The sequence below is a fragment of the Pinus tabuliformis genome, chromosome 9 (genome assembly GCF_031772625.1).
Source record: "Pinus tabuliformis cultivar Carrire ecotype Pingquan chromosome 9, CPIR1, whole genome shotgun sequence".
Lineage (NCBI taxonomy): Eukaryota > Viridiplantae > Streptophyta > Pinopsida > Pinales > Pinaceae > Pinus > Pinus tabuliformis.
Window position 1 is genome coordinate 420975443 of NC_142307.1, and position 23513 is coordinate 420998955.

Genomic DNA, 23513 nt, shown 5'->3' on the forward strand with positions numbered 1-23513 from the left:
TTTGCCCTCTCACTCATACCCCTCACTAGCACCAATGCCACTGTTGTGGTGAAAGGATTATCAATAGTAATTACCCCTGAAGTTATAAGTAGAATCACTATACTCCCTGTTGTCGCATAGACTGTCTAGGCAGCGCGACACTGCTCAAACCAAGGGCTACCACCCTGATCCCCGATCTCTACGTTTATGACATCTCCCAATAGCAGGCTAAGGGGGGTAGACCCTATGGTAAAAAGGAAGACCAACTAGGAACCAGCTGGCTTGGGAGACACAGCAGGGGGAAACAAGCACTTGATTGATGCTAAAATTTGATTAGATTTTTTAAGTGCTTAAGACCAGTGCCTTATGGAGTTAATGAAACCAAGTAATTAATTAGCTGCTGCTGCTTATGAAGTAATTTAATGATTGCTTGAAAATATTTACAAAAAATCCAACATATAATGAGCATAATATAATCCAAGCAATGATTAATTTCACCAGATGCAAAATATTCAATTGATACGCAAAGCTCTGGCAATTAAATTTCAAAAAATCAAATACTTTAAGCAACCACAAAATTTAAATGCTAACCAGTTTCAAATAGTTAATCTCCAGATATAAATATTTAAGCACATTTAACTATACCACAAGAACAAAAAAATACTTTAAAAGGAATTTCCAATTTTTAATTAGTCTTTTTTCAAAAAAAAACAAAATAATTTTTTTAATTTTTAAATATTTTTTTATATTTGTATTTTTTATGAGATTTTTGCTAAACTGAAATAAACAAAAATCTAAATCTAAATGATAACAAAAACAAAAAAATCTAAACTATACAATAAAAACAAAATTCCCAATAAAATCTAAGGATTAACTTTTTATGCTTTTGGGTTTTTTTTTTTAATTATGAAACTAAACTAAACTAAAACTTAAAGATTAAAAACTAAACTAAAAAAAATGAAATTTAGACCAAACACTAAATATATACAGATGAGATGAAATTTAAAAAGAAATTTGCTAAAAATCTAAATGAAACAGAACAAATCAAAACTTTTTTATTCTTTTGATTTTTTAATTTTTTATTAATTATATATTTTTTTTATGATTTTATGATTTATATTTAAACAAAACAAAACAAAACTTAAATAAATCTAAAATCTAAATAAAAGTTTAGATCTAAAACCTAAACTAAATGAAACTCATATTTAAATTAAATAAAGATCTAAACTAGCCTAAAAATTATATACACTCTAACTCCTAAATAAATACAAATAAAATAAGACAAAAGAACTAATGCATAGATAAACAAAAAAAATCGAATGCTTGTTCTGGTGTATTGTTTTCTACAGGTTTACAAGAAGGAGGACGGCGGCAAGGTTTGGAGAAGCTAAGATAAGAGGAAGCAACTGCGGGTTAGGGAGCTGTAGCAGCAATGGGAGATTGGACTGACAGAAAGGGTTACAGATGGGTGAAGATTTGCGGATTTACAGGTACTAGAGCAATGTGGAAGGACGCAGGTATGAAGTTGTGTTTGCTAGCAAGAGAGCTAGACTGGGGCAGCATATTGCGTGGAACGTGGGGTGGCCAGCTGATATGGATGTTGCGGGGTGAGGAAATGGACGAGGCGAGAGGGTTGTTTTGGTAGCGTTTGGCTTATTCGTTGGTAAGGCGTGGAGATGAGGGTATGCATCAATGGAGGGACAGTGGGTTAAGGAGACGATGCGAGCAAATGGAAAGAGAAATCGCGGGGAGAGATGAGGCTTACGTGAGGATGCCAGTGAGGGTAAGAGCCACAACAGCGTGGGAAGAAAACGTGAGAGAGAACAGAGATGCGTGGACAGGCAAAGAAGAATAGGCAGCTGAGTGAGGAATTTATGGTAGCTTAGGAGAAAAGGGAAGGCAGGAAAATAACCCAGAAACTTTCCAGATCCCGTAAAAATTTTAAAATCCACACCCAGACCTTAAAAATTCTGAAAGCTTTTGAGAAAAACAACAATGAACACAAAAACAAAATTTGCCTGCAACGAAAATGAAACCCCAGGTAGCAGCTGACAACAATAAAAAATTTCGAAACTTTCTGTCAGAAAAAGTCGACCTTAAACATTAGAAAAACTGAAAACGCAGGTAGCAGACTGGTGGCCCAGAAACTTAATTAAAACTTTAAATCTTCCCTGCTTCAGATTGCCTGATGAAACCCTCATGAAGTTTTCCAAATCTAAAATAAATAAATACCCTTGTCAGAGGTGATCCTGAGGCCAGATCTTACCCTCCAGGGCCTAGATCTGGCTTTGGACAAAATGTTTTCTTCTGACCTGCAACCTGTAATAACAAAAGCCGAACACCCAGAAATAAAATGTGCAAGAAACAAAACTTAAAACACTAAAACCAACGAAATAATTACAATATTCACAATTCAAAGGCTCAAAATAGCCAAATCTTTCATGATGCCAAACATACATTTTTTTAAAATTTTGAATATAAGATGACGTGCTTCAGAAACCCCTTCATGCATTCACTAGAAAATTTCAAATGATAAGCCCAAGTCAAAACTGGTTGGGCTCTTCAAAAAATGCAATCCGAGAGTTGGCTGGTTCAGTGGAGAACTTCCCCGAACGCCCGGTAATCTCAAAAAATGATTTCCTACACAGCTTAATTTAACCATTAACAAAGAGGGAGAAAACGATATTAAAATCCAGATCTAATGGAGATACTTGCCATCATATTTAGAAATTTAACTACCATTCAAACCCTAGCGACTAAACAAGATACCCGTGTTTAAAATCACTCTTCATCAAGCTATCATCAATGGCTGAAAATAAATTTATGCAGAAAAATAAAACATCTTATAGCATTTCCAGAAGAGTAACACCAGCAAGATTTCAACCCCAAAGTCTTTCTTTATTGCACATGAAAAATGACTACAAGAGAGCTTTCTTTAGCACACGACTCTAAGATCGAAAATGATCTCAAATGACCTGTGACACCCTATTTAAAGGAAAATTTTCCCAATGGCTGGTTCGAGGGATCCATGTCAAAATGGTCTTGACCGTCCATGAGTATCAAAATCTCTTTTAATCTCATCCGTTGAAATTTTAGATGCATTTTAATATATTTCAAAATAAAATCTTGCATTTATTTCCTCAAAACTTTTACTTATTATTATTTTATTATTTTATTTTATTTTTCAATTTTTTCAATTTATTTTTTAATTTTTAATTTTTTAATTTCATTATTTTTTATTATTTTTATTTTTTTATTATTTTTATTGGACCCTCAAACTTAGCCTTTGAAGAAAACACCTAGGACATAGGACTTATGGGGGGATAAAACACTTTCTAACCTTCAAGACACTTTACATCATGACTTGTACAATTTTACATCTCAAGCGGGAAAACCCATTTGACATAGACCCTCATAGACCACCCAGTTCTGCAACACAAATATAATCTAGCAGATCAAGCAATTTGTAATAACCTAACCAAATAGTTAGAATTATCTCCAAATTACTTTTACATAAACTCGACCTAGCACACTAGGATTCCCCCAAGATTTTAATGACAAAATCCATTCCGGCTTTGGGGTTAGGCTAAAGGAAAACTCTGTCGATCATGGATTAGTGACACAAAAAACCTTCCGAAACGGAGATTATCACTAGAAAATTAGGTTTGCCTAGGCAATTTACATACATGACTCGGATCTGCTAAGATTATTTACAATTTACACATGCACACTGAGTTTACAACATAATATGATCGGGCTGATGATGATAGTCGAATGGCACGAACACGTCGATCAAGCGTTATCCCTTTTGCGAAAAAGGTGAGGTAGGAGCTATACCTTTCATGTTTTCTATTTAAAAGAAGGAAAAAATCCTCAATTTGGTTAACGAAATTGCAGCATAGGAGAGTTGTATTGCATGTCACTAAAAGTTAACATTCATACCTCCATTACCTACCAAAATTCTTAAATTGTATCCTCACAAGCCTCCACAATTACCAGGGAAAGATGACAAGAGGTTTCAACAAAAGATAACCCACAAACACAACAAGGATCCACTAGCATGCTCTTGTAGTGGAAATTTTCACAAGACACCAATGAATGGGGTTCTTTGAGAGGATGAGAGGATACGATGATGATGTGGCCAGAGAATTTGCCCTCTCTCTTATACCCCTCACTAGCACCTATGCCACTGTTGTGGTGAAAGAATTATCAGTAGTAATTACCCTAAAGTTATAAGCAGAATCACTATACTCTCTTTAGCGTTACCATGGAGAAAAGAAGACAAGGGTAACAACACCCTTGCAAAAAAAAGATTCTTTTTGGAAGGGGAGGAGCCAATGGAGGACAAAAATGGGGTCAGAAGGGAAAACATTCCATACCCCTGGAATGAAGTTAGTTACCACCTCATTAAATACATATCATGTGAAGGGAGATACAGCGTGGTGTACGGATACCACTTCAGACTCCTCCAAGAACTGAGATTTGGAGAGAACACACCTCCTCAAAATAGATTGAGTATATCCTATTTCCTTCTACAGTAAATGACAAACATGAGCATCAAAGTGCAGGAGGGAAAACATCAACAACTAGCCCATGATGGGTTGATCAAACTCATCCTCGAAGATGCTCTACAAAACCTAAGCCTCCCTATTACATGGACAACTTTCAGAGACATGCAAGCGGGAGGAGCAATTCAAGCTCTTGAATATGACAAAAGCCCCACTACTAGTGAAAATGAAGAAGAAATAGAGGAGGAAAAAGAAGAAGAAATAGAGGAGGAAAATGAGGAAGAGACAGAGGAAGAAACAAAAGAAGAGACAGATGGGTAGAGTGAAGAAATAGAAGAATAGGAGGAAGGTAGAGGCAAAGAAGAAAATGAGAAGGAAAATGGCCAAGAGGGAAAGGGACAGAAGGATGAGCCAAAGTCTGCAACTCAAGGCAGAGAAGGAGAAGAATCACCAAGGGTATCTCCAGAGGCCACAGAGAAAGAGGCAGTAGCTTCTCTTACTGAACTAAGTACACCTATCAAATCAAAGGGGAAGAGGCACAGACAAACCCCATTGTACTTCCGGACAAGAAAGAGCACTAGGATTAGAAAAGGGAGACCTCAAACCCCCACCAAAACTCCAATTGTCATTGAAGATTCACCAAAGCAGCAAGAAAACGCAGCTGCTCTAGAGAAAAATCAAGGAGAAAGATAATCAGAACAAGCCTCTCCCAAATCTCCCATCACTTATGTTAGGAGGCCTGTCACAAGGTCAGCCTCATCAAAGGGAAAAGGTCTCCCACAGGAGACACAGACAGACCTACAGGAAGCAAAGGCGATCCTACATAAAACTTTGTCAAACCTACAGGAAGCACAAAAAAGGGACCAAGAAGGTATCACTCAACAAGAAATGAAGAAATAAGACCACGAACTGCGAGAACGTAGACCACAGCGAAACCTCAACTCCTATTATAGGTTCATTGAAGGAGGTAGGGTAATCCCACAGAAGTTTGCCATTCCCCTATTCTTTGAACTTGAAAAAGAGAGGGCAAGGACACACAGGTGGATGCAAATTGCCAAATCAAAAGGGGTGGAGGATGTAGGCCACATGGAGGATAAATTGAAGGAGATGGGCAGAGAACTGAGCAGCATAAGGGACAGAGAAGCAATGATGAAATCTCAGTTAGAAGCAGAGAATGCATGGCTAAGGGGACAACTACAAGAAAGGGAAAGCCAATTGGCAACTATGGCCAGTTTATCCTTGGAGGCAATCCAGTGTAGGATGCCAACCAAGTCTTATGCCTTGTATCTCAAGGAACAATGGCTACAATTCCAAATCAAGACTCTAGCACAAAGAGGCACTATGCCCTTCCAAGACTATAGACAATTCATTGATCTCTGTGATCAAAGCACCTTGGAAGATAGAGCAAAAATGTCTGAGTTTTACCTACACAACTTGGCTTTGATATATTTTAATGTATGGGACCCAACTTAAAAACTAGGAGACTTGCAATTGCTGACCTTAGCATCCTGGATGAATCATGAGGAGGCAAGAGCTACAAAGATAAAAAAGATAATGGTAAGAGAAGAGACAGAACTCCTTATGATCAGAGCTAAACAATCTAATACAATAGTTGTCATCAACACCCACAACCTCATTGCAAATTATCCTATGCTTGAACCTAGGTACCTTGCTACACAAGAACAAGCAGTCACACACTTTGAAGACATGTTCAAATTTCTAGGGGGTGACAGCGTGCAAGCTTGCAAGATAATTAAGCACTTTCAAGTTTAAGGATTGTGGCAAAACACTGTTATGTATTTTTTGATATGTTAATGAAAATGAGCATTTCTTTGATCCAGCACTAAGCTGACTCAGAGGGATGAAGCTCTTGGGTTAAGGCCCAACCCTAGCAGCAGAGGTTCCTTTTACTGTACTCGTATGCTTAGGTTATTTCATAGATTACTTGTTGAATTAATGTTGGCATTGTTTCATTGAAAGTATTAGTGAATTTGATTAGTTTGCTTCCAGTAGCTTTAGCAGTAGCTTTAGAGAGATAAATCCAACTCTCAAGGATATAGTCACAAAAAGGACAAAAAGAAAAGGGTTATTGTGTTCATTCATATGCACAGCAGTAAAGTGTTTGATTATCTTATATTGCATGCTTAGGATAGTTAGGGTTACGCATGTGTTAGCTTAGAATTCTTCTACAGCAAGATCTCTTAACAAATAGGTAGATGAGTGGTGTGTTTAAAGCAATTATTTCAGTCTTTCGTTATTGCAGTAGATAATATTTCAATTCTCTCAACTAGGATAAAATTCCCCTTTCTCCATTAGTAATCAAACTTCTTCTAAATCAATAGAAGGCTAGTTTGAGAATTCCTAGTGGTCCATCGCCAGCTCACCAGTGACAAAGAGTGGACCCATTGCATCTACTTTTGTATACAGCACTATCACCTCCAAGTTTGTAAGAACCCTAGGTTGATAAAGTAAAGTTGGTAGCCCCGGGAGTTGCAACATTCTTGCTAAAACACTGGTGCTCATCACTTTTTGGCGCCGTTGCCGGGGAGGCGTCTGAGTAGATGTGATTTCTTCTTTCTTTCTTCCATTTCTTATCTCTTTCATTCTGCTATTAGTTTCATTTTTGCAAGATAGTTGTAAGTTGATTTTCTTTCCTTACCATTCTGCTAGAGATTGCATTCAGCAGTGAGTTTCCATTCAGTTTGTCTTTCCAATTTTGCAATTAATCTTAAAGCTAGAAAATAAAAACAAAACAAAAACACTTCTTTCATGCCTCGTAGGAATAGGGATAACTTAAGAAAATTTCTACCAAATACCCCCACTACTTCAAACAAACAACCTTCCCTCTTATTCGGTCGCTGTGAATTGGAGGACCCCTTAGGCGAACAACCAGAGATTTTTGAAGATCCTACAGGGGAAGAAGAAGAATAACCCATTCCAACTAACCTAATTGCTGAAAATAGAAATGAAAGAGGAGATAGAGAAAGAATTGAGCGTGATTTTCCCATCAAAGAAACCAATGGGGATGCCAAGATGAAAAAACATAAGCCCTCTTCTCTTCCTCACTTCCATGGCCTGACCTCAGAAGATCCAGACACTTTCTTGTTTGAATTCGCTGTCATATCCAGAACTTATGATTACACCATTGATAATCAGAAGTTGAAATGATACCCATCCACTCTCAAGGATGCAGCTCTGCGTTGGTTCATGGGTTTACCCGGGGATAGTATCACCACTTGGGCTCAGATGTAGTAAGCCTTCAACAAAAAGTATCAGGACTACGGCAAGTCCAAAGAAACTAAACAGGAAATTTTTAGAATGACCTTGGGGCATGATGAGTCCTTAGAGGATTATGAGTAAAGATTCCAGCTTAACTACAAAAGGGCCAGGTGCACACTCCTACTCAGGGGGGTCAAGGAAGATCTTCTGGATACCCTAAACCTGCTATCAAGAGGCGACATCTACCAACTACCTTATGAAGATATCAAGACCGTCTTTAAAAACCATTCTAGCTCAACCAGGAAAGAAGGTAGGGGCAATCAAACAGTGGCCAACACATCCTCTTCCAACACATCTATAAAAGGTGAAATTGGAAACATGTTGGAAGATTTTAAGAGTGAAATGTTCCAAACCCTTGCCCTACTAATGGACACTATGCACATCAAGAGGAAGCAGAGAGAACATTAGCCATCTTTTGCCCCAAATGCACAAGGAGGCACCCTAGGAATGAATGTCTATTAAACCTTATAGAAATCTTCTCGGTCTGTGAAGAAAACCACTCCACAGACAAGTGCCCTTCTCGACCTGGACTAAAAGATGTGTATCAAGGAACTGAAGGGGTGACTGAATAGCTCTGCTACATAAACCAAAAAAGGCCTAATGGGCCTCGACCATACCAGCAAGGCATGTAAGGGTCATCCTATGCATATTACAACCCTAACCAAAACACATACATTCCCTCTTAGGGGCCTCCTCCTCATCCCTCCTAGTCTACACCTTCTCCATGGTCTTTTGCACCTTAGTGCCATTCCGAGCAGATCAATCAACCATTTCAACCATATACCTCTCCATAGCCTCAGTGGAATGCACCACCCCAAAGGTGGAGGCCCCCATACAACAATGCTCCAGCTTTATTGCCTTCACCTCCTACTCAACCACAACTTTTACACCCTGCAGCACCTAAACAACCTCAGATGCCTGCCCAACCAAATCCGAACCCGAACTACAGACAGGCACAACAGGTCTACAGTGGAGAGACATTCTACCCTGCTTATGCTGTGGAAATTCAAGAGATCAACCTGAGGTCTAGGAGAGTGCTCCCGGACAACCAACCTCCATCTCCACCTAGGGAGACTGAGGAGGAAAGAGAGGAAAGTATGCTTAGAGTGAATCCACCACCCTTTCCAGAAAGATTAACTCATCCAGTCCAAGCTACCCCAGAAGAGAATGAACTTCTAGGTGAATTGAAAAATATATTGGAATTTCTAAGTCTATTTGTTAGAAATTCTTCCTGTACTATCTGATTTATTTCTTCCTACTTGTTCTGTTAATTAACAAGTTATTACCATGTAAATACTGAAAATCAATACAAGTACAGTCTCAACACATATAGATCATCAACTCAAGGAAACGAGCACAGAAGTGACGCCATTATTTTTCAAATAATGTCCGCAGAAAAATTCAATGCGGGAAAACCGGTGCAACTATCGAAGGGTTTTATTATTAAGCAGTTTCATAGTACAATCTGGGTGCCAGAAATGGGCCACCCAACAGAGAATGTTCCTCTGCTGATTTAATATGAATTAAGATTTGGACTGGTCTTTTAGCATGAATTAAGATTTAGACTGCCATTGCTAACTGTTGTACTACAACTCAGTTGCTGAGAAGTAAGAAACTGAAAAATCTACCCAAAAGCTGACATGCTGGTCAGTCTGGATACCCCGTGATGTTGAAGCTACCTTTGCTGCTAATCTGTGCTAACCCTCTGATGTTATTGCACTATTATTGTATCTTCTCTATGCCTCAAACACTGCTGCAACACTCTTCTGCATCGTTTCACACTTTGGCACTCTAGCTCTACCACTGTCACTCCATCATCCCTCGTACCAACTAACTCCCGTCATTCTGCTATTGTCATTAAGGGCTCCCATAGCCATATGTGTTCCAAGAGTTTGGGCACCTCAAGGATCCTTCCCCCGTGTAGTGCTCCCGACTACAGCTCAATATCACCCCACCTCTTCTCTAGAGGTGTATGAGCACTTAAGGCACAATCCTCATCATCGTTCTCTTTGTCAGCTTTCGTTGGAGCAGCCTTTTAGTCAGACTTTCTTCCTTGCCCTTCTTCCGAGGGCAGTAAGTGGAGAAATGACCCAATTCTCCACATTTGAAACATCTGACTTGGGATATATCTTTCTTTTTCCTCTTTTGATGCCCTTGTTGTCCCGCTGATGCGAGAGCTGCATCCTCCTCTTCCTCCTTCTTGATTATGATTCCTTTGTTGCTACTTCCCACCTTGGTTAACCGTCTGATCTCTTCCTGTCGAAGAGTTGCCCACATCTCCTCCCAACTGGGGAGAGAAGCCCTGCCCAAGATGCTCTGGACAAAGGTCTCCCAGTGTTCAGTGACTGCATTTAGGGCAGTCATGACCATGAATTCAGTATCGGGTGTAAACCCTACGGAAGTTAGTTGGTCTCGGATCCCTTGCAACCTAAGAAGTAAGGGGTTGATTTCTTCTCCCTTTTGCATCTAATACTGTCTCAGATGGTTCTCAAGCAACATCTTTCGTTGAACGGAAGTTCCCTCATACAAAGTGGTCAAGGCCTCCCACATTTCCCTTGTTGTGTCCTTTTCAGCAATATGTGGGACCACATGATCCTTGACCCCGTCTAAGATGATGCACTTCGCCTTTTCTTGAGGCTCTTCATATTTCTTAAGAGGATTAGCATCTGACCAGAACAACAATTGTCCTTAAAGCATAAGCCTTGATGCAATTTTTGTCCAAGACTACCAAGATCCTGACCTTCCATATGACAAAGTTCGATGCTCCATCCAATCTGTCCTGATCCCTCAGTCCATTTACTGTCATCTCTACTCAACTGAGTGTCGAATAGGTTCTCTTTTCCTCGTATCGTTGTTGCCCCAGCAACACTCGAATCTAGATTTCTTTGGCGCTAGAAATCCTCTAAGGAACAAGTTCCCTCTAGACTCCCTCTGAGGCTCTGAGTCCTGATTTCCTTCAGGGAAATCCTTCCACCAAATAATGTCGAATCACCCCTCTTCGATCCTCCTTTGCTGCTGCTCAGCAACCCAGATCCAGATTTCTTTGGCAAGAAATTTGTTAAGGCAGTGACTCCCTCTACCTTGGTTCAATCTCCTCAGACACTGTTTTACACCAACAACAACAATGTCCCACTAGCACCTCAGATTTGATCTGCACTCCTCCCTCTGCCCTAGCAACTGAAGAATCTAAGCTCCTCAGGCTCTACACAGTCACTGTGTGTGCTAGATCAACTCCTCCTAGGCAATGCATCACTCCTTTCCGGTCCAGAAAGATGACGTGTCACTACGTGAGCCCGATCTGCCACTCTTTGCTTCTCTGCTAGCCCAAAGAGCTAACGCAATCACTGTGTGGGCTCCTCCTGACTACCGCGTCACCCTCTCCTGGCCCAGAATGCTAACACAGGCACTGCATGAGCCTCTGCGTCACTTCTTCTACACTACGTCACCCTTCCTCTGTGTTTCAGGCTCTAGAACAACACTGTCACTCGGGACAGCTGCCTCTCTGTAGTAGATTTGTTGGATCTCTCGGCTGATGGCTTCAGTGTCCTATGATCTGCAATCACTCTGATACCATGTGAAAATTTCTTAATCTTAGAAACATAAATCCGACTGTAGTCACTAGTTTAGCATCTCCTACTTGTTATTTCATTCAACAAGTTATTTAATTAAATAAACAACGATGAAAACACTACTGCAGACTACACTGGCATACAGATCATAAACTAAAACAATAGATGAAACACACACAAAAGGGACACCATTATTTTTGGACAACACGTCCCCGAAAAAACCCAATGCGGGAAAACCGGTGCAGCAGATAGAGGGTTTGTATTATTAAGCAAGCAGAATCTTAGTACAACAGGTCGCCTCTCACACCGGCTAACCTTACAGAGAAATCACGGCAGCAAGAAATACATTTGAGGGTTTACCTCGCTCCTCAAGTCATAACTGATCCAATGAGTGATCTGACACCCTTCCGACAAACACTGTGAAGCCCTTATGCAATCACTACATGGGCCAGTGTCTTGCCTCCAGAGAACTGTGTCTCCTCTTCTACTGGATCGATTTGTTGGATGAAGGCTGTTGTTCAGCCCTTCCGGCTCAGAACCTCGCTTCTCCAACAAAATCTCGGACTACTGACGAATACTCTACACTGCCACTACAAGAGCCCCTCCTGGACTGCATCAGCTCTATGTGAGACCCTCCTGGGCTGCATAGGCATCTGTTTTGCCTTCCTGATGCTCAAGATGCCTCTCTGCTACATACTCTTTGGCTCAAAACTTCCTTTACGATCCAAATCTTTGCTTCTGCCCCTCGCCGCAATAAATCACTTGTTCGATTTCCTCAGCAAAGCTCGCCCCAGAAAAATCGAACTAACTGATCAACTTGGTGTATTTCCAACTGACCCTCAAGCCTCCTCTTATACTCTTCCTGTTGATGAATCAATGGTTGAGATTAAGTCTCTAATCAACGGCTAAGATTAAATTAAACTTGATCCTCGTCTCTTAGAAGATTCTCACCCATATTTTCATTAATACCCATTAATATTTTTATTTTCCTAAGTTTAGACTTAGGAACCCCATTAAAAATATTAATTATTTTAAGAAAATAGAATCTGGGTCGAATTTCACCAAACTATTTTTGGGTCTTGGAGATCTCATGTGTTCTAGCACCTTCACAAAATTTCAGAGCTAGAGCACATCCGATGCTACCCAAAATCAACACATTCCACCTGTCCACCTCTCATTGGTTGGTTCTAAGTCATCCTCTGTTGTTTGTCAAGCCAATCACGAGTTGCCACCTATCCTCCTGGAGGAGAAAAAAAAAATACTCCAGGGTCTTGTTTTGCAGTTCATTCCTTTTTATTTCGAAAACCACCAGGGTTAAGCCCTTCCCTCCTCGACACCACTCTTGAGCAGTTTGTGGTTTTGGGAGGGGTGGTTTCAGGGTAGATCTCTGTTGTTGATCTACATGATCGACAGAGTGGGAAACCACTCCCTCGGGACCACCACATCTCTCTAAGGCTCGTTTGCAAGTTCCTTCAGAACACCACAACATGGCCTCAGAACACCGCCATGTGGCCTTTAGCACCTTTAGCCCCAAAGTTGAAGGTTTTTCTTCGTATGACTTGGTCTTATGACCATCAGCTGGGCAATTAGGTGCTAAGCCCTTCAAAGTTGGGTATCTCCCCCAAGTTAGTGGATGCAGGTGTTCTACCAATTGATTCTTGAGGATTAAAGTGGGAAGATCAGCAAACAATAGGATGTGTGTGATCCTTATCTCTCATTGTAAGTGGTATCTCGCCTATTTGTTATTAGATATAGGGTAGTATATTAATCTCCCCTATGATGATTCTTATTCTTTAGATCACGACATCATTGTTCAACAGATGAGTAGACAATCGAGACTCAATGTGGGGTCATATTAGAGTAATAAATGCAACAAATAGTTTGGTAGACAAATAACTTGTCTCATATAAAAGGAGATGTATGACTTAAGAGCTAGATTAATATACATAGCATTCAAGGCCAAGCTTCTCCTCAAGAGCTAAGATTAATCTACATAGTGTTCAAGGCTTACGGTTAAAGCACCTCCAATCATCCCACAATTAATTTTTTGATTCCATGAGATTAGCATTTATTTCAATCAAAATAATGTTTAGAAAGAGGAACTTAAGAAAAAGTTACAACATGTTGATAAATTTCTTTGTTATCATCTTTGCATATGCCACATTGATCATTACTTTCTTCTTTGTTGTAGATGATCTTATATAGAAAGGGTCATGACTTCTACAGCTAAATTTGATGTGTAGTATCAAAAGTATTGAGTTAGCAGATTCAAGCTTGGCACAATTTTTAGGAAAATGGAAAACAAGTATTAATCATCAAGCTATATCACAGGGTGTGAAAACTATAGGTCCACTTAATAGAGGTGAGAAGAGATACAATATAATAGCTAAAGGTGGAATAAGAATTATTCATTACACCGTCCACAAAACTAAGTTTATCAAGCATAGAGTGTACCTCAACTCATCCGTGTACACACTTTACAAAGCTAAGAAATAAATTTTATATATCCATAAATTTTGTTGAATAATTTACCACTAGCAACCATAGTAAGACTAAATTTGTAAACTACTTTAGAAAATTTTATTAAATAAATTACCAATGGTAATCACTCTTAAGATAAACTTAACTACTTTAGTATGTGATCTCACAATTGGTAGCTAGACTCCAATTCAATCCTAACTTACTGTGTGAAATTTCAATGTATTAAAAACCTTGTCTTTTTGTTGGTTATGCAGTGATCTCATCCCAAGTTAGTTATATATATATATATATATATATATAAACCTAATCCCTAATAGTTACTAGGTACTCATCGCTCATCCAACCTTCTAACTTTTAGAACATCAAGAAACTAGATTAATATTGCAAGGCTGAGAAAAATGTTGAAAGAAAAAAAAATCAAATTGACAATCACAACTAGGACCACGATCACTTCCTAAATCTAAACGGATATCCAACTTACCACCTTTTTCTCTCGCAATGGTTTCTTAAAATTTAGGTTATCAACAGTTCAATATAAGCAATAAAGATCCACCAACTAATCTTATGAATCCACATCACATATTGGGTTAGCTATTTGAAGTTTGAACATGTTGAAAGGAACAAAATCAAATATACCATATGACAATCACAACTACAACCACAACCACTTCCTATGTTTAAATAAATATCAAACTGAAAACCTTTGCTTCTCATAGTGATTTTATAAACTTTGGATTACTCGAATGTAATATATATAATAGACATACAACAACTAATTTTATGGTCATATATAGGGCTAATTGTTTTCTCTATACTTAATATGAAAAGGCATAGAATGTGTATGTACCTGGCCAAGAATGATGGGAATGCCTCTAGAATTGCACATAAACCAGCGCCACAATAAATACTTGGCTCCATCTTAGATGTGATTTAACTGCAAACCAATCAAACACTACCATAACTTCATAAAGAGTGCAAGAAAAAACAAAACCAATATTGAGAAAAAGATCAAACAAGGAGAAACATTCCACTTACAATCATCACACCATTTATTCATTGGGGAAGAATGTGTACCTTCATGTAGGAGGAGGAGGTAGAGACCTTGACACAATCTCGAAGCATAATAGCTAAATAAGAAAAGGCTCAATGTAATTTTTTTCTTTTCAATACCATCTCATCGCCTCCATATTTTAACTGCAAATCATCCCAAAAGTACCTAGAAAAACCACCTTAGTATAAGAAAGATAGACAAATAGGCTCAAGAAGATAAATATTTGCAAAAATATAAAACTAAATTTATACCTGAAGATAAATAAAAACAAAAAGCATGCATGTTCCTCCACCATAGGGGTTATTCTACCTACCTAACCCTGCATTCTAGCTATTACACTTTTAACCAAGGCCAATACAATTATACGGAAGAAACTACAAAAAGACAAAAACCAAAGCATACCTCAAAAAAGATAAAAACCAAAAACATACTAGTACTTCACCACAAAGACCATTCCAATAACCAAAAACATACCTAGTACTCCACCACAAAGACCATTCCAATAGACTTGCTCCTCCATTCCAAGATTACCTTTTATCATATTCAAATCAAATTATATTCTATGTACCTATCTCTACAATACTATATACTATGTATAGGCTAAAAATAATAACCGAAAAATACTTGAACCTAAATAAATAAACAGAATCTAAAATTATTTATGCTATAGAATACAAATAAAATCTACCAAAATTTAGATTACACCATTAAACCAAAAGAATGCCAATTAAATTTAATTTGGATGATTGGAAAAAATGTTTTTATCAATCCTATCCCAATTCAATTCCTATATAATTCCACTTCTTTTATAAAATAGCAAGCAAGCCAGCTTTTGATTCAGCGGAACACTAAATATTTACGTAATAAATGCAAAAATTTGGCAAATTATAGATAATTCTTAATCTTCTCAATGGATATTTCTTATGTGATTTTTGAATTTTTCTGTACTTGATGTTTTTGTTGTTTGAAATCCTTTTAAGATTCAAAATCATGAACGGAACAATGGAATATTTTCTTTTTTTCTTAATAAATTCGTCAGCTCTGCCTTCTGTTACTCATTTTTTCCAGTTTCTCGCACAAGAACTTTACATTTGGATATATTCCTATTCTCTTTCGTCTTTATACTGCGTGCATTTCTTATTTCTTTGTTTTTCAGTTTTTCTTCAGATCAATTTAAGGACTGCGAGGTAATGATCTCGATTTTTTGAAGCTTTGGTTTTTTAAGGATATTACAGACATGTCTCTTGTAAAAATTCATTAACTACTTCTAGCGCGGCTTCTTATTTGCTGTTCAAGCTGATCATTCAAGTGAAAATATAGTTATTCGGACTTTTAAGAACGAAAATTTAAGAGACTCTACTCATTATAATTTAAGAGAAACGTCAAATTTTCCCTAAATTACGGTAAATACCTGCAAAATTTTGAAATAGGCCACCAGCTACTTCAAGAAAAAAAGAAAATGGGCTTACCTCAAATAAGTGAAGCATCACAAAGCCACCTTCCCCACGCTAGAATTCATCTGAAAAAGGTGTTATTTCAAATTAATTTTCGATAAATGCCTGCAAGATGCTTGAGATACAGCAGCTACTTGAAACACCTACTGGTGATACTCTGCAAAAGTTGTTATTTTAGACTAATTAATGTGAAATAGTTTGTTCCGCTTAATAGATTCATTTTCCAGTTTAATTAAGGTAAACCTAATTCAGTTCCCAACTAACCCAAGATTTTATTAAGCACCTAGAGGAATTGAAAAGTACTCAGAGAGATTGAAAAGAAATTAAGATGTAAAGTTCTTTGCATAGTTGGTATTATTTAGTTTAATTATAATTTTAAAATTTATATATATATATATTTTGAATTTAGAACAAATTTTGAATTTGTTATTAGAATTTTTTTATTAAAAATTATTTTTTAAATTGATGATTATTAAATTTATTAAACATTTAATTTATATAATTATTTTAATTTAATTATAATTTAATTTTACTGAAATTTAACTATAAATTAAAAATAATATTTAACATAAACCTTGTTAATGTTATTCTATCCTTTTTAGTAAGACTTATTTATAATATTTAATTTTATAAATAATATTTAACATAAACCTTGTTAATGTTATTCTATTCTTTTTTAGTAAGACTTATTTATAATATAACCAGATTCATAATCATGTGTACTGTACAGGTTAAAGATGACAAATTATTTTTGCTTCCTAACTTTGTTTGCTTTTTTATCACCAAGATTTTATTGTCTTAATTTGATGAAAATAACATATATCCAAAAATGCATTTTATGATTTCCATTACATAGACAAGGTACCCACCTGACCAAAAATATGGTGAATGCTTATGACAACTGAAAATATCATAAATGTGAAGTAATATATACATACATATCATAAACACTCAAAGCCATCTCTATCTTAGAGAATTGGTAGCCTCTTCAATGTCTAAAAATTACACATATCACAATGAATTTTAATTTCGTTTTGACAAAAGAAGTCAATATGCCCAACAAAAAACAAACAAATAAACAAACTTTCTAATAAGCAGCCAATTGAAGAGGAAAATGAGAAGTAAATCTTACTGAAAGGAAAAATTAGAGCATAGGTAAGGCATCCTTAGCTAGGCAAGGCATCATTCATTGCCTTCTCAATTCCTCTGTGCAAAACAAATCAACCAGAAAACCCTCTTGATTACAGTGAAAAATTCTGATTGGATGTTTATTTTTCGTTAAATTACATAAATATTGAAAAAAAAAAAAGAATTAATAGACATATAAATTGAAAAGAATAAAACAAAAATGAAAGATACATACCATCCGGAGGATGTTGAATTTGATCAAGATGTCGATCTTATATTCTTGAAAGAAATGAAAACTGAGGCGATTTCTGGTTCCGCAGAGGGTTCTAGGGTTTAACTAAGAGAGTGACAGAGGGCAACAGGAACCCATGGAGGCACAAGGAGGAGGGAGCCCCACTCCCTCCTACAGTAATATGGTTACAAACAGAGGAAGAGGAGGGAATAAGAAATAACCTCCACAACCATTGGAGGTCAAGACAAAAAACACTGAAACTCAAAAGGCGGAAGGCAACAAAACCCATGCAGATCAAGGGGCCCATGAAGAAGACTGTCAGGAAGAGACAACGAAAGACAGAGGTTAGGGAACTGAGAACAGAGCCAATATGGGGCCCTGTAAACCCAAGACCATATCTAAACCTCGGGTTATTCTAAATGATCCAGCTCTACAAGCACACAAGGATCACATGGCAAACTATACCATCATATGCAAATTTATGGGAATCTGGCCGTCAGAGAAAGCGTTGTACACCTGGATAAAATACAACTAGAAACCAAAGGGGAAGTTAAATATACATCTTGGATCCAAAGGTTTTTTTACAATAGTGTTCACGAACATGGAAGACAGAGACAAGATTTTTGAAGGAGGACATTACTTCTTTGCAGCTGCTGGTTTCTATATGCGGCCATGGACGATGAACTTCGTGCCAGAACGAGAAACCTTCACTTCGATACCGCTATGGATTAGACTATACTCCTTACCCTTAGATTATTGGATGCCAGAGTATTTAAAAGCTATAGGCAATAAATTAGGTCATTTCTTAAAAATTTTAGAGGCAACTCTACGGAGAAAATATACCTCCTATGCCCGTATATGTGTGGAGATGGACTTATCAGGAGCCCTTCCAGATGAGGTCATTCTAGAAGTCTATAACGAGGAATGGGTTCAAATAGTTGACTATGAACACATCCAGTTCAGATGTCATAAATGTCATGAGCATGGGCACCTATCTAGAGATTGTCCTCTTAATAGAAGGGAGGAAAATATAACACCAGCAAAGGGAAAGACCAGACAGGTTTCACCAAAGTAAGAGGAAAAGGAAAAGGAGGGGGAAGGAAGACACAAAAGAACCCTATTGCGAATGAAGAAGTCACAAGAGTTTTGAGATCTTAGGAGAAAAAGAAGTAGATGGAGGTGATAAAGAGAGTACAGAGAGTTAGACAGCAAGGGGGAAAGGAAAAGAGACCAACATGGAATTCACTCAGGAATAGAATGAACACACGACAGACCCTTTGAGTACCATGGAAATAGAAAAATACCAGGAAATGACTCAAAGTGAAAGTGGTACAGAGGACCAAGACTTACAGGAGATCCTGGAAAGGGAGAAACTAGAGGTAGAAAAATTTCTAGAACAAGGAGGAAACCTGGGAATAAACTCCATCCCTTAGGAGGATGTGGACAAGGTCCAACAGATATTCCTTAACAAGTCACAGCAAACAGCTACAGAAGTCAAAAGAGGACATGATAACCAGGAAAATAAAGGGACTTCCTCAATAGGATTAATAACAGCAAAACTAACCAAAAATCCAAGCAAGAGGAGGGAAGAAAAAGATAGAAAGAACTACTGCTGGAGTGTGGCAAACTCATGATTGACTCAGGAAGGATGAAATACCTTTCCAGTTACTCCTTTAAAACCCCACCTCAATGAAAATCACAACCTGGAACATTAGAGGACTAGGGAGCAGAAGAAAACAGAGGAATCTAGGTAACAGGATCAAAGAGGAAAAACCTGACATAGTATTCATACAAGAAACAAAATACTTAGTGGAGAGGATCCGTGAAAAACATAGCAAATGGTTAAATAGATATGAATACCTTGAAGTTAAGGCAAATAAATCTGTTGGTGGCATTCTCACTCTATGGGATCCACAAAAATTTGGTGTGATTGATGCGGAGGCATCCAGACATCACCTTTCTCTAATTTTCCAACCGGTGGGTGACAGACAATGTTACATGATCACTAATGTCTATGGTCCGCAACCAATGGAGGACAAACTTCGACTCCTCACAACACTAGAGGATATGAAGAAGCGATACCCAGCTCTACCCTGGATTCTTGGAGGTGATTTTAACATGACAAAATCGCTCATGGAGAAGAAAGGAGGAACTAGAACACTTGGTAGAGATTCAGTCGCCTTCCAGAACTTTATCACCAATATGAAATTGGTTGATATGGAAACAAGCAATGGAATTCTCACTTGGAATAACAAAAGAGGGGGCCCTACCCAAGTAGCCTCAAAATTGGACAGATTTATTGTTTCAGAAGAACTTCTTCTCAGGGGAAGCAACATTACTTCGTTCATACTACCTTTTGGAGGTTCAGATCACTGGCCTATCCAATTGGAGTCTTCTCTTTTTGGTAAACCAAGGAACACCCCTTCAGGTTTGAGAATGCTTGGCTCACACATTCAAACTTCCTCACAAACATTGAAAAATGGTGGAAGGAAAAACTACACCTTCAGGGTACAAAGATGTTCCTTCTACACTGCAGGCTCAAAGACATCAAAGGCAGACTCAAAGAGTGGAATAAAAAGGAATTTGGTAACATCTTCAAAGCTAAAGGAGATGTAGAAAATAAACTAAAGGAAATAAACCAGATTCTCATCATAGAAGGCTACACAGATTAAAGGAAAGAGATGGCAGAGTCACTCCAGCAAGAGTGGGACAATAGATGTCTTCAAGAGGAAATATTCTGGAGACAGAAATCCAGAGTACAATGGATTAAAGAAAGGGGGAGAAACACCAAATTCTTTCACAGATCCACCATAGCTCACAGAAACAACAATAGAATTGTGAAACTTACAGATCAACGTGGAATAGAAAGAAACACTCATGAAGAAATGGAGAAGGTTCTAGTCCAACATTTTCAGAAAATTGCTGAAGAAACCTCGGAAGACAGAAACCAGTTTACGAAAAGATTTACTCAATACATTCCTAAATTGGTTACTAGAGAAGATAATTACAATCTCAACAAACCAGTAACAGAGGAAGAAATTGAGGAAGTCGTTAAAGAGATGCACAATGGGAAAGCACCAGGCCCGGATGGCTTCAATGTGGACTTTTTCAAAGCTTGTTGGAGGATAGTGAAACAGGACATCCTGGAGGTAGTGGAAGACTCTTGACGATTTAAGACAGTCTTAAAGGCGCTCAACGAATCTTTCATAGCCTTAATCCCCAAACAGGAAAAGGCCACCTCTCCAGACAAATTTAGACCTATAGCATTATGCAATGTGGTATACAAAATTATATCCAAAGTAATTGCCAACCGTCTCAAACCACTCCTTCCAACTCTAGTGTCAGAGGAGCAAACGGGTTATGTGGAGGGAAGACAAATTCTAGATAACATAATTCAAGCACATGAAATGGTTCATTCACTCATTACCAATAAACATGCAGGGATGATAATTCAGCTGGACATAGAAAAGGCCTATGACAAACTTAACTGGTCGTACATAAGAGCAATATTAAAAGCCTATGGCTTTGATTACAATTGGATTAAATGGGTTATGGCGCTAATTACCACCGCTAGTTGTTCAATTATTCTCAATGGCTCTCCCTCCAAAACCTTCAAGCCCTCAAGAGGTCTCAGGCAAGGCGATCCTCTTTCTCCTTTCCTTTTTATTCTAATGATGGAAGGGTTAGGGTGAGCAATCAAAGCTGCTAAGGAGGAAGGGAGAATTCAGGGTCTGAGAATTACTCAAGGTGGGGACACGGTGACACATCAACAATTTGTGGATGATACTATGCTTCAAGGCACACCCACTGTCAAGGAAGCCAAAGCATTCAAACAGATTCTGAGTGAATTTTCTAGGGCAGCAGGCATAGAGATAAGTCTTACTAAATCAAATATTTGATTTTTCAATACTGATATTTCAATACAAAGAAATCTTTCCAAAATTTTGGGCTTTCGAAGGGAGTCACTGCCTGTGAAGTATCTGGGAGTTCCCCTCACTGACAAACCGCTTCACAAGGATATCTGGGAGCATGTTCTTAATAAGCTAAAATATAAGATAAGCAAATGGACAAATAGAGCACTAAATCTAGCAGGGAGATTGATTCTAACTAAGGCTATCCTCCAAAGTATCCCTATCTATATGCTATCTGCCATTTCGGCACCAACTGGTGTAATTACTAATGTAAGAAACATTCAGAGAGACTTTCTCTGGGGGAAAGGTGAAGAAAAGAAGAAATGGGCCCTTGTGGCATGGGACAAGGTTTGCAAACCTAAGTCCCATCGTGGCTTGGGTCTTCATGACCCAGGAATTCTTAACAGAGTTCTTGGTGCCAAAATCTGGTGGAGATGGCTAAAAGAAATACAAGCCCCCTGGGAAAAACTATGGAAGCAAAAATATGCAAGAGAATGGCAGGAGAAGAACCTAATCAGAATGACAGGACAAGTAAAAGGTTCTGCAATTTGGAACAGGGCATGGGAGAACAGGGCCCTAGTCCAAAATCACAGTTTCTGGGAGATCAGAAATGGAAATATAGCCTAGTTCTGGGAGGATAATTGGCAGCAAGAGGACAATCTCCGAAGTGATGAATTAGCAGACATTCTCACCGATACCACCAACAAAGGATTAAGGTGAGTAAGTGACTATTGGGACCAATCAAGGAACAATGGGAAATGGAGAACATGGAAACTTTCAGATTATAGTGGCATGGGTACGCTGCATACTCAAGCTATAGCCCTTAAAGGTCTCTTAGACAAGAGGCAAATCTTAAACTCAAACTTGGACGATCAACTAAGATGGGGAAAGAACAAGGCAGGTCTCTTCAACCTTAAGGAGGCCAAAAGGATAGATTCGGGACTAAACCTTCCAAACACTGATAAGACGTGGAAAGAACTCTAGGATAATCCTCATTGGATAAAAGTCAAACTGTTCAAGTGGTTGGTTCAACAGGGCAAGATTCTGATATGGGATAACCTAAGAAAAAGAGGTTTTGTTGGCCCATCAAGATGTCACTTATGTAGACAACAGGAAGAAACTACAAATCATCTCCTGAATAGATGCACTTTCACTACAATACTTTGGAATTGGATTGGTGAAGTCTTCGAACAAATAGACAAAAATGTAAATGACATCATTACTACTTTGAAGAACTGGCGGAAAAACTTTTCGGATAATGAGATCATTAACTCTGCCTGGACGCTGACCCCAAGATTCATAATCTGGAATGTTTGGAAGGAGCACAACAACAGGATTTTCAAGGATAAAGCGAGTCTGGTGAGCAATATCCTTAAGCTAATTCTTAAACAACTCAAAGAGACTGTTCATATCCTAGGAGGTGTAGCTATTGGCAAACCCATTGGACAAAGAGAGGCCAGAATATTGGAGAAGTTAGAGTTCAAGGTTCACCCCCCTCAGGGTTCTATGCAAATCAACAAGATTACCTCAGCTGTAAAGTCTTCTTGGCAACCCCCTTCACATGGCTTTTTAAAATTTAACATAGATGGGGCCTCAAAAGGGAATCCGGGGGAAGCAGGATATGGAGGGGTCATGAGGGATGAGGAAGGAAACAAACAATTCATCTTCCACGGTTATCTAGGAAAAGCAACCAACAATATGGTTGAGCTCATGGCAATGGAATTATGCCTGGAAATACAACTCAAGTACAATATTCACAATGTCATCATTGAGGCTGACTCGGAATTAGTCATTAACTCAGTGAAGAGGATAAATGTTGGCGCTGCACCACAGAAAATCTCATAACATTGGCGGCTTCTGCAAATCTACCAAAGAATCCAAGCACACCTAAGAATGCTGAGAACTCTTAGGTTGGTGCATG

The 23513-nt window shown here is 38.3% G+C and overlaps 1 protein-coding gene across 13 annotated transcripts in view; it reads right to left on the minus strand.

Annotated features, from left to right (window-relative positions):
- Positions 1-23513, minus strand: part of LOC149148932 (uncharacterized) — a 156528-nt gene that overhangs the window by 114545 nt on the left and 18470 nt on the right. For 9 of the 13 annotated variants that reach the window (XR_016262960.1, XR_016262956.1, XR_016262955.1 and 6 more), the window contains 3 exons: positions 16337-16386; positions 14891-15032; positions 14664-14750 (listed from right to left, as the gene is read on the minus strand). The exons of 1 other annotated variant lie outside the window; for it this stretch is intronic. The gene's annotated coding sequence lies outside the window, so the exon portion shown is untranslated. Of the gene's footprint in view, positions 1-14663; positions 14751-14890; positions 15033-16336; positions 16387-17453; positions 17557-23513 lie in introns of those variants that run through there. 3 more of the 13 variants (XR_016262963.1, XR_016262959.1, XR_016262958.1) reach the window with 3 other exon arrangements.